Raw genomic sequence first — 11,567 nt, 5'->3', positions numbered from 1 at the left:
CATCCAGTACATTCTATCAAGATTTCAAAGCTCAGTTAAAGTCGCACTGCACTCAGGGCAGCAGCGTGTGTGCAGAGTGTGTGTGCCTGTGAGGGCACGGGTACCCGTGGTCCTGAGCTCAGGTGTGGGTTTAGCTTCATAACCTCAGATAGGACACTCATCTCTGAACACGCGCACTCAGATCACTTCATGGTTTTCTCCACATTTGTGTATTGGAAGTGGATTTTGTATTGGAATCATCATCAAAAACAACACACAAGAGGCTAAAGCCTCTTGAGACAAAAGTCTCCCAACAGGTGTTAGAATCCAGTTGTCATTATCCAACTGGTAAGTCGTGTCTGACTCTTTGCAACTCCATGGACTGCAGCACACCAGTCTTCCCTGTCCTTCACTCTCTCACAGTTTGCTCAAATTCATGTTCGTTGAGTCACTTATGCTATCTAACCAATCTCATCCTCTGCCACTCTCTTCTCCTCCCCCCTTCAATCTTTCCCAGCATCAGGGTCTTTTCAGGTGGCCAAAGTATTGGAGTTTCAGCTTCAGCATCAGTCCTTCCAATGAATATTCAGGACTGATTTCCTTTAGGATTGACTGATTTGACCTCCTTGCAGCCCAAGGGACTCTCAAGAGTCTTCTCCAACACCACAGTTCAAACGCTTCAATTCTTCGGCAGTCAGTTTTCCATAAAGAAAACTCTCACATCCATCCATGACTACTGGAAAAACCATAGCTTTGACTGTATGGACCTTTGTCAGCAAAGTGATGCCTCTGCTTTTTAATACACCAACTAGGTTGGTCATAGCTTTTCTTACAAGGAGCAAGCATCTTTTACCTTCATGACTGCAGTCACTGTCTGCAGTGATTTTGGAGCCCCCAAAGTCTCTCACTGTTTCCATTGTTTCCCCATCTATTTGCCATGAAGTGATCAGACTGGATGCCATGATCTTTGTTTTTTGAATGTTGAGTTTTAAGCCAGTTTTTTTTTTTTTCACTCTCCTCTTCCACCCTTCATCAAGAGGCTCTTTAGTTCCTCTTCACTTTCTGCCATTACAGTGCATCCAGTATATTCTATCAAGATTTCAAAACTCAGTTAGAGTCGCACTGCACTCAGGGCATCATCCACTCTGTGTGTGTGTGTGTGAATAAGTTCTGGTAGAGCAGTCTTGAATTTGCCCTCAAACAGTAATTCTCCAATTTCTTTCTCAAGCATTGTCACTGGTGATCTATTCGGGGGCAGAGCAGCTGGAAGCAGAGCATTCCTCAGTGTGAGCTCACCACAGAGCCTCTAACTCAACAGTCTCCTGAGTCCAGACACTGGTGTCCCAGCCCTGCACATACTGCTGCTGTCATAGGGGGAACCACGACCCTGGCTTGAGCGCCTGCTTCAAGGGAACAAACGCCACAAAGAGCGCTGGCCGTTGTGCTCAAAGCTGTGGACACACGCAGACGCTGATCGATGCTTTTGCCACCAGGAGTGCGCAGTGCTAAGCAGTTACCTGTCCACAGGAAATAATAAGGTGATTCATTTTTATCTTGAAAACTTCAATATTTAACACACATTCTATTGATATTTTTTGTCCCCAGCTCCTGCCTCCAATATTTAATTGCAATGTATTGTAGCTGCAACAAGTTGAATCCATTGAGATTGAAAAATGAGACTAAAAAAAAAAAAAGTGTAAAATGTATCCTTTGTGGTCAATATTAATCTAGCAAAAGGGGTTTTGTTTTTTTTTTCTGTAAGGAAGCCTGCCAAGAGTGATAGAAAGTGATTCATGGAGTCAGCAGCTTCAGAGAGGTCAGGAGGAGACATAGTTGGCCCTAGGATTTGGCAAAGAGAAGAGAGGCAAGAGGTTGGCGAGAGGCCCCGGAAACGCATCCTGTGAGACGAAAGGAGGAGTCTGTGACCGACCACGGGGCAGTCAGGAGGGTGGGGTCCACACTGCTGGGGGGGGCGAGGGGCGAGGACATGGCCTCCGCCCTCCCACACCTTGGCTCCCAGCAGGGCCCCTCCCGTTCCCTGGAAGCCAGTGTGCCCTTTATGTCATCAACCCCTCCATGACCTGACTATCCTTCACCCGCCAGGCTTCTTTCTGCTTGGGCTGTCCCAGGGGTGACCTTTGGGTGGGATCCTCCTCAGTAAGAGATTGAATCCCCGGGGTCATTCACTTGGGACCCCCGGCACTTAGTTCACCAGACTAAGAAAGCTGAGGCTAAAAGATGCTGTCAAAACAAAATCTCCCTCGACTTTCTGCAGCCACCATGGCCTGGAATTATCCCAAGTATTCTGTAAGCCATTCTCGACCTTCAGAAGAAGTCACGGTGAAGGAGGAGGAAGTCATTTGCACGTCCACTTGGACGGCTGGTTTGGTCACCTGCCGCCTGGGGGCCTGGTACTGTTGGTTGCACTGGGGACACTTCACAATTACAGGCGAGTTTTCACTCCATGAAGCCTCCAATATGACGAAGGAATACTGCACAAAGAATAAACACGCTCCTGTTAGCACTGACAAAGAATATGAAGAAATCAAAATGCAGCCATGTAATACAGGGTGATTCTGAAGGGGCCACCTTAGGTTGGGTGGTCAAGGAGACCCTTCTGAGGAGGTGACATCTGAGCCAGGATCAGATCTGGCTGATGGAGGTGGACAGAAGGAGGCAGAGATGAGACCATCTAAGGAAGCTGCAGTCATCAGGACAGTGTGGTCCTGGCGCAGGAACCGAAACACAGACCAACGGAGCAGGAGAGAAAGCCGAGAGACGAACCCCAGCACCCAGTCACCTAATCTGTAACAAAGCAGCAGGAGTACACAGGGAGAAAAGACAGCCTCTGCAGGGAGCGGCGCTGGGAAGACCGGCCAGCTGCACGGACAAGAAGGAAACTAGAACACTCCCTACCACACAGAAATACACTCAAAATGGATTAAAGACGCAAACACAAGGCTGGACACTGTAAAATTCTTAGAGGAAAACATAGCTAGAACACTCTATGACATAAATTGCAGCAAGATCTTTTTTGATTGACTTCCTAGAGTAATAAAAATAAATAAAAAATAAACAAATGGGATTGAGTTAAACCTAAAAGCTTTTACCTCGCAAAGGAAATCATAAACAAGGTGAAAAGACAACCCTCCGAATGGGAGAAAAATATTTGCAAATGAAAAAACTGACAAAGGATTAATCTCCAAAATATACAAACAGCTCATGCAGCTCAACATCAAAAAAACAAAAAACCTCATCAAAAAACAGGTAGCAGAACTAAAAAGACATTTCTCTAAAGGAGACATACAGATCTCCTGGCACACACATGAAAAGATGCTCAACATCACTTATTATTAGGGAAATGCAAATCAAAACTACAATAAGGTATCACCTCACACCGGTCAGAATGGCCATCATCGAAAAATCTACAAACAATAAATGGTGGAGGGGATGTGGAGAAAAGGGAACCCTCTTGCATTGTTAGTTGAAATGCAAACCAAAAGTTACTATGGAGAACAGTGTGGCGTTTCCTTTAAAAACTAAAGTGAAAGTGTTAGTTACTCAGTTGTGTCCAACTCTTTGAGACCCCATGGACTGTAACCCACCAGGCTCCTCTGTCCATGGGATTCTCCAGGGAAGAATACTGCAGTGGGTTGCCATTTCCTTCTCCAGGAGATCTTCCCAATCCAGGGATCAAACCCGAACCTGGGTCTCCTTTGTTGCAGGCGGACTCTTTACCGTCTGAGCCCCCAGGGAAGCTATTAATACATCCATGTAATCACATGGTGAAGACAGGCTCACCCACGAAATGGTTAAACAACAGCGATAAGAGACTGCCTGGGGGCCAGCCAGGCGGCTGACACCTCCAGTGACCTGACCTGCGGCTGATCACTGGAACCACCTGAGCCTGTGCTTCCTGTGAAAACACAAGGATTATATCAGTCTTCACCTCCTAGAGCTGCCATCAAGATCAAGCCAACCACTAAGGCAAAGCAGCGTCCGACACTTCTCTAAAGCAGGGTATGATTTTTCTCTTTTTAAGATTTTTTTGATGTGGACCATTTTTAAAGTCTTTATTGAATTTGTTACGATATTGATTCTGTTGATTCTGTTTTATGTTTTGGTTTTTTGGCCGCGATTTCAGCCACGAGGCTTGTGGAATCTTAGCTCTCCAACCAGGCATCGAACCCTCACCCCCTGCACTGGAAGGGAGGTGAAGGCCCCCTGGTGTCCCAGGGGAGTCCTGCGGTATATGAATTTAACTCTCACAACTTGCAGAAATGCAAACCCCAAAAAAGGGAAGAGCTGGTATTTTCCTTCCACATCCAGCTGTTCCTCTGTGCATTGAGGGCCGAACACACACTCCGGGAGACCACTCTGTTCTTCAGGCTCCGGTGGAGGCTTCGCGCTGGTGGTGCTGGGCCCCCCGGGGCCCGCTGTGTGCACACACCCTCCGCCCAAGCGCTACAGCAGGTCCTGGAGGAGTCTGATTGAATCAGGCCACGTCCATTCCATGTGCTAGGATGAGTCGTGCTTCCTGAGAAAACCCCGAAGGGTGCCTGTTCTAATTTGTGTCCGCTCAGGAAGAACGTCATGAAAGCAGTGAGCTGCCCACCAAGGCGACCGTGGCAGAGATTCATTAAAGGCACAAGTCAGCTCATTATCCAGACTGTGGTTTCCACTTGGTTTTGGAAGAATTTACTTGATATTTATTGATTATGGAGAATGTGAAATGGCTTGTCCTGGACTAAATAAGCAATTTAAAATGGAGATACAGGGAAAAACCTAACCACAGACAAAGTGGTCTGTTCCCAGGCTGTTAATAAACACACCCTGGACAGAAGGTGACCCTGTAAGGGGTGGGCGGCCAGCTCACCAGGCACCTCTCCCAGCGCAGGGGGCTCCTCTGTTAAACTGAACCAGGGAAACGCCTAGTCCACACAACAGCTCAGAACGGTTGCACCTCCGACCTGAGCCAGCCTGGCATGGAGTGCCCGCAGCAGGACTCAAACAGGGGGGACTCCTCCCACGGACTGCAAGGGACCCTCCGCAGACCGGTGACACCACCGCACCCCACGCCGCCTGCAGCTCCTGCCAAGAACTGAATTAACACAAGTCACGGCCCTCAATCCAGGGAGGAAAGGAACATTTTGTTGAACGGCAGACATTTTGAAACTCAAAGCTCCTTCCAGCTCTGACCGGTCAGAGGGGCTGCCAGGGCGGCAGCACGCGGGCCCTACGTTTCTCCGTGCCAACCTGTGGTAGAACCGCGGGCAGGCTGGACGAATCCACGGAGGCCCACGTCGGAAGCCGCCTGGAGGCAGGTTCCGCCCGGCGGGCTCGCGGAGGGGCCCATCTGAGGCCCGCGGGGCTCGTGGGGCCTGAGGCCTGGGAGGGGGTCCCGGGGGCGTGTGGACCGGGGAGGGGCCGGGGATGAGCCCCCACTGGAGGAGCCTGGGTGCGTGAGAGGAGGAGCACGGAGCCTGGCCCTTAAGATCCGGCGGAAGAGCCTGCGAAACGGGCAGAGAGGCGGCCAAAGGCAGAGCCGGGGGGAACGGGGCGGCGCGGGGTCCGAACAAGGAGAGCGCAGGCGCGCAGACGCCGGCCTCGTCCTGGAAGTGGCCCGGGCCTGGTCATGACTGAGCTGTAGCCCCCAGGGCAGCTGGAAGCTGGAGGCGCAGCAGCCGAGGCCGGCGGAGGAGACAGAGCCGCTGGAGGCCGCGGCGGCCCAGGGCGCCGCCGGGATAGACCGCTGATGCTCGTTCTGGCCCAGTGGACGGTGGAGGATGGACTCAGCTCAAGGACGGAGCCTGGAGACCCGAGGGTGCTTCTAGCGGAAGCCTGGCTGAAGTGACAAGTCAGTGATTTCCAGCGGAGGCCAAGGCGCACGTCCAGCCTGGGGTGGGGGTGCCGACCACTGGAGGGCTTCCCTCCAGGATATGCAGCGCCCCCGCCTCCTACTGAGTGAAGTTCATCCTGAGTGTGCAAACTTTGTCAACAGATGGGCATGTGTATCTCCGTCCGAGGATGGGCTGCAGGAGGATTGCCCTGGGGCCGGTGCGCTCCTAACCCCCACCGCCTCCGTCATCCCCCAAGTGGGGACACAGAGCTGCTCAAGTGAAACTCCGCCAGCTGGAGAAAAACAACCAGACACGGTCTTGCTGGTGTTCTATGAGCAAGGGAACGTTAGTCCTGCTTTCCGCCCAAGAGCCGAGTCTTCAGCGCTCTGCGGGCGCAGGCCCAGCGTCCATCTGCCCCACGCCCGCACCCTCGGCGCCCGGCCCGCGAGGAGGAGGAGGCGCTGTGCGAGGCGGCGATGAGGGTGGAGCCATCAGGGGCCTCGGCTCTGCGGGAAGGAAGGAAAGCAGGCAGACGAGCAGGGCGTTGATGAGAAGCCGCTGATGGCGCGTGGGCCTCCTTTGTGACCTAGAGGTGGGAAGTCAGCGGTGTTATGGCACGGGATCCAGGGCAGAAACCCCTGAAGGTGGACGGAGAAGCTCCGCACAGGGCGGGGCTGAGAGAGCTCTGAGCCGGGGGTGGACTCAGACCAGGAGCAAGTCTTTGCCCTGACTGCCCACCCGCCCCTGCATTCTACGCATCTTTCAAAACGTGGTTTATTCCTCACTCCCGTGGTCCTCTCCCTGCACTCTGGCCACCCCGGCGCTTCTGCTCAGAGTGAGGCTCAACCTCTGCCTGTAGGCGCTCGACCAAGCAGGTCTGTCTGGAGCCCCAGCAAGAAAGCACAGAAGCCCATCTGCAGACGGTTTAGACTCTGCTCAGGGGTGCGCACTGGGCGGGCTCCCGGGTCATTTTCTCGGGTCATTCCTGCTCCCCGGTGCTCAGCCCGGCTTCCGGTATCGAGAAGGCTGCCACACAGGCACGCTGGTGGGCTCAGGCTGCCTGCCCACTGCCTTTTCCTCCCCCAGTACACAGTATCTCATCCTTCAGAGCGTGTATTGACAACGGAAAAGGAGAAAAAAAAACAAAACCCAACAGCTTATAATCCAAGGAACGCCATGGTTTTTTTGACTGTGACACGCTGCGTGCAGGACCTTAGCTCACCGCCTAGGCATCGCTAACCCTAACCCTAACCCTAACCCTAACTCATGCCCCTACAGTGGACGCGTAGACTCTCAACCAGGGGACTGCCAGGCTAGTGCTGTGATGAGACTTTTAAATTTGAAAAGTGGAGGACTCCTAAAAACGTTTACAGGAAGAGTATACACAAATGATATGCAGACAGCATTGTCATACATGCTTAATGAGGTTTCTAGGGGAAAAAGTCCTGTGGGTTTACCTGAGACAGAGGGTGGTTTCATCTTCTGAGGAAAAGATGTGAGTGACTATGCTTAGGATACCCGGGGTGGTACACTTCTCAGTGAGCCATCATAAACCTGAGCTGCTCTAGGGAAAGCAGTATTCGAAGAGTTCTTAAGATGTATTGACCATCCAACTAACAAGAGACTTCGTTTTGTGTGCACAGTTCATTCCTGGCTGACATGGCAATTTCTTTTACATGTAAAACTGACTCAAGAACCTCTAAATGTTAACTGCAAAGCAGTTTTCCTAAAGACGCAGAAAAGCAAATGACCTGTAAATGAGTTCAGGAAAAGACAACAGCTGGAGGGGCCCCATTTGGGAAATGATCTGAGCTGCCATTTCAACTTTCCTCCAAATAGATAAGAGCATGAATTAGGGGGAAGTTCAGTTTATTAGAATAAGACCAAAGCAATGACTAGAAAGTACTTGAAATTCAGTCTGAAGCCAGTTTTACTTCCGTGGCTTTAGAAAAAGAGAGGAATCGCAATGGGAGCAGCTCTAGTCACAGGCAGACGGAGAGGATTCTCCAGGTTCTGCCGTTCCTGTTTGGACAGAATAAAGCATCATGCTTCTGATCTAGAAGAAAACGAAAGCATGATGAACTGGAACCCAACAAAAGTAGCGCTTGTGTGTGTGTCTTAACGCAGGGAGTGTGGCTTCCTACGCGACCACACGGCCGGGAGATGGAAAGCCGCCTGGGGCCCCCTAAGCCCCTGTTCTGCCATGGAGGGTTCAGCTTCAGTCCTCTGGAAGGCAGTGCGCAACACGCAGGGCCCGAAATCACCCTCAACTGGCTGAGACCACAACCGCAGGGCGTCAGATGGCCACCTGGGCACCCCAGTCCCCCATTCGGGGCCCAGGGCTGAGCACGGGGTGGTCTGCGGCACTTCCTGTCATCGCCCAGAGCTTCGTCTGCTCGATGGAGTTCCTACTTTGTTACCGATCAGGGTGATGGATTTGCCAAGCTAAGTCTGAACTTGGCTGCAATTTTGGTAAGGCTGGGATGGGGGACAACCTTTACAGCGATCTTCCGACTCTGCAGCGGTAGGAGTCGGTTCACGACAGGTCAACAGCAACAGTGAAATAAGGCGAGTGTAGATTCATTTGCCCAAAATGCCTTTTGGGGGATAAACTGAAAGAAAATGAAATTCAGTGGCAAGAAATGAGAAAACCTGCCTTTTGTACCATTACTTCATCCCTTCCTCCTGTAACAGTTCCAACAGATGTTTCTCTAGGAGTTTTTTGTTTTCTCTCTAGATTTTAATTTAAAAAAGCATTTTTGCTGTGTCCCAATTATGTTTTCTCTGATCACCCTTAGGTGTTCATTTACAATAAGACAACACTTCCACTTACATAACATGCTACTGTCTGTCTACAAATTGCCTGGTTTGACCATGGGGAGGTAGGGAGGGCAGATACCATAACCCTCATGTTTTACAAAAATTCTATTTCCTGACATGTCCGTGGGAATCCAAAATGCCTTCTGATGAGGTTTGCATGGGAATTGTTCTTTATCTCCCTACTCGGCAGTGTCAGCAATGAGCTGACTCTCAGGTACAGTCCTATTAGATCCAAAGTGTATTACAGTTTTTATTTTTCACTATGAAAGTGAAAGTCGCTCAGTCGTGTCTGACTCTTTGTGACCTCATGGACTGTACAGTCCACGGGATTCTCCAGGCCAGAATACTCGAGTAGGTATCGTTCCCGTCGCAGGGGATCTTCCCAACCCAGGGATGGAACCCAGGTCTCCTGCACTGCAGGCGGATTCTTTACCAGCTGAGCCATCAGGGAAGCCCTTTCTCCACTATGAGGAACAGAGGATTAGATGGACGCTGGAGACTGACTTCCTCTCTCCCAGGTCAATGCCATGATTCCTGTTACACCTCGATATGTCTGCACGTTGGTTTCCCAGAAAAAAACAGTGCCCATCACAGGAACCAGTCAACCGTTCCACCTGACAGAGCAGAACTCCAGGGGGAACAGTAACATGGCTTAGCGTGGCTTCTCTGACTACTCGATAGTGCTTGGGAGTGCTTTCTGTCTCAGGTCTAGGAGTGACAGAATCTGTTTGTCCTGGAAGAGTGAAAGATGGAGAAAGAAGGGAGTCATGCCCGTTTCCACCCAGATCTCATCTCACCAGCAGGTGGCGCTGTGACAAAGCCATCGAGAGAAGCCAGGTCTGATGAGTTGGGCGTCAGGACCCCTGTGCCTTAGGGGACGCCATGGCACCATCCCGGGTCAGACGGTTGGGTGTTAGGGCACCCGGGGCCGTCTGGGAAGCCATGGCGGGCACACCCGGGGGCAGCCTGCAGCTGAGCCCACACCTGAGACTCCCAGGGTCCTCATGGGGGCTCTGAGTGTGTCAGCAAGGCCCCAGCCTTGCTGGAGCTCTGCATCCCTTCCCAATCCTCTGGCCTTCCCAGAGGAGGAGGGAGTTGGGGGGGCAGGGGGAGCCCGTGTCCCTCACACTCACCCTGCAGATCCCGTGGCTTTGGGGAATCTCCAAATACTAAGCACTTTCCAGCTTTATGAGCAGCTCTACATATGGTACATTAGATGCTACCTCGGTGAGCTTCCCTGGTGGCTCAGAGGGTAAAGAATCCGCCTGCGACGCAGGAGACCCGGGTTCGATCCCTGTGTTGGGAAGATCCCTGGAGGAGGTCATGGCAACCCACTCAGTGCCAGTGCTCTTGCCTGGGGAATCCCATGGATGAGGAAGGAGCCTGGGGGGTTCAGTCCATGGGGTTGCAGGGTTGGGACACGACTGAGCGACTTCACTTTCACCTCAATGGGCTGCAGTGAAGGCCCCTCAGGCAGCTCCAGGGAAGAGCAAGGAGGCCGAGCAAGAGCCCTGTGCCCACCGGCCTCTTTCACCCACTATTGGCCCCACGCTCCCCAAGGGTGAAGTCTTGTCCTTCATCTCCAGAGTTCTTTACATGGGGCGAGTGGACAGTGGGACTTGCTGGGATAATGAACTAGAAGCAAGCGTGCCCCGAGCTGCAGGTCTTCGGGAAACAGCCACGCCCACGCCCCATCGCCCCGTCAGCTGCAGAGGTTGGGTGCAGCCTCGCTGGTCCCAGCGGCCGCCTCTGGCACAAGCAGCTGCCGGGCATCCTCCGTGGACCCCCAGGTCATGCTGCCTGTGCTGGCCCTGCTCAGGGCGGAAGTGGGCTTCTCTGGGGGTGAGCTGTGGAAGGATGGGGTCCACATGGTCTGTCTGGGGCGGGGGCCACACAAGGCGACCGATGAGCCCCGCCCGCAGGGGGTTCCACACCAAGGAGTCAGAGAGCACCTGGAACTTCTGGAGGGATTGAGGCATGAGGTGAGAGTGCTGAGCCTTCCGGGTCTGCTCAGATCCGCCCGGAGCAGCAGGAAGACGGGTGGGCTGGGTGCCAGTAAGCAGGCAGGGCACAGGGTCCTGAGCTGGCCTCACTCCAGGTCCAGAGTGGAGCCCCGGGCGCAGGGTCCCGAGCCGGCCTCGCTCCGGGCTTAGAGCAGAGCCCTGCCTGGGTCTCCGCTCTTGGTCACTGATCCCTCATGGGGCTGTGCGTGTGCCAAGTCGACTCGCTTCAGTCGTGTCCGACTCTTTGTGACCTGTGGGCTGTAGCCCACCAGACTCCTCTGTCCATGGGATTCTCCAGGTTAGAACACTGGCGTGGGTTGCCATACCCTCCTCCAGGGAATCTTCCCGACCCAGGGATGGAGCCCATGTCTATATGTCTCCTGCATGGCAGGTGGGTTCTTAACCACGAGCGCCACCTGGGAACCACACTTATGGGGCTGAGATGAGCTCCATCTTCTTCCAGTCTTGGTGGTTTGCACAGCGCACAGTGTACAAGAAGCTTGCCGTGGAGTGAAGAACGGCATCCCCAAGACAAGGAGCGGTCCACTCATCTGGCCACCCAGAGAGGGGACGGACAGCCCATTACGGAGTCTACACGAGAGACTAGTTGCTGCGTCCCGTCACTGAACCTGCCAGGTACCCCTCTGGAGGGCAGACCTGCAGGAGGGAAATCGTTCTACCTGCAAAGCTGGTCCACATGAGGCGCGGCGAAGACCCAGAGCGTCTCCAACACACGGGTCACAGGTGCAGAGTGGGACGCGACACACGGTCACAGATGCAGAATGGGACGCGACACACGGGTCACAGGTGCAGAGTGGGACGCGACACACGGTCACAGGTGCACTGGGACGCGACACACGGGTCACAGGTGCAGAGTGGGACGCGACACACGGGTCACAGGTGCAGAGTGGGACGCGACACACGG

Source organism: Bos taurus, chromosome 24, assembly GCF_002263795.3.
Source record: "Bos taurus isolate L1 Dominette 01449 registration number 42190680 breed Hereford chromosome 24, ARS-UCD2.0, whole genome shotgun sequence".
Taxonomy (NCBI): domain Eukaryota; kingdom Metazoa; phylum Chordata; class Mammalia; order Artiodactyla; family Bovidae; genus Bos; species Bos taurus.
The sequence above is the reverse complement of the archived record's forward strand: the minus strand, read 5'-3'. Positions refer to the sequence as shown.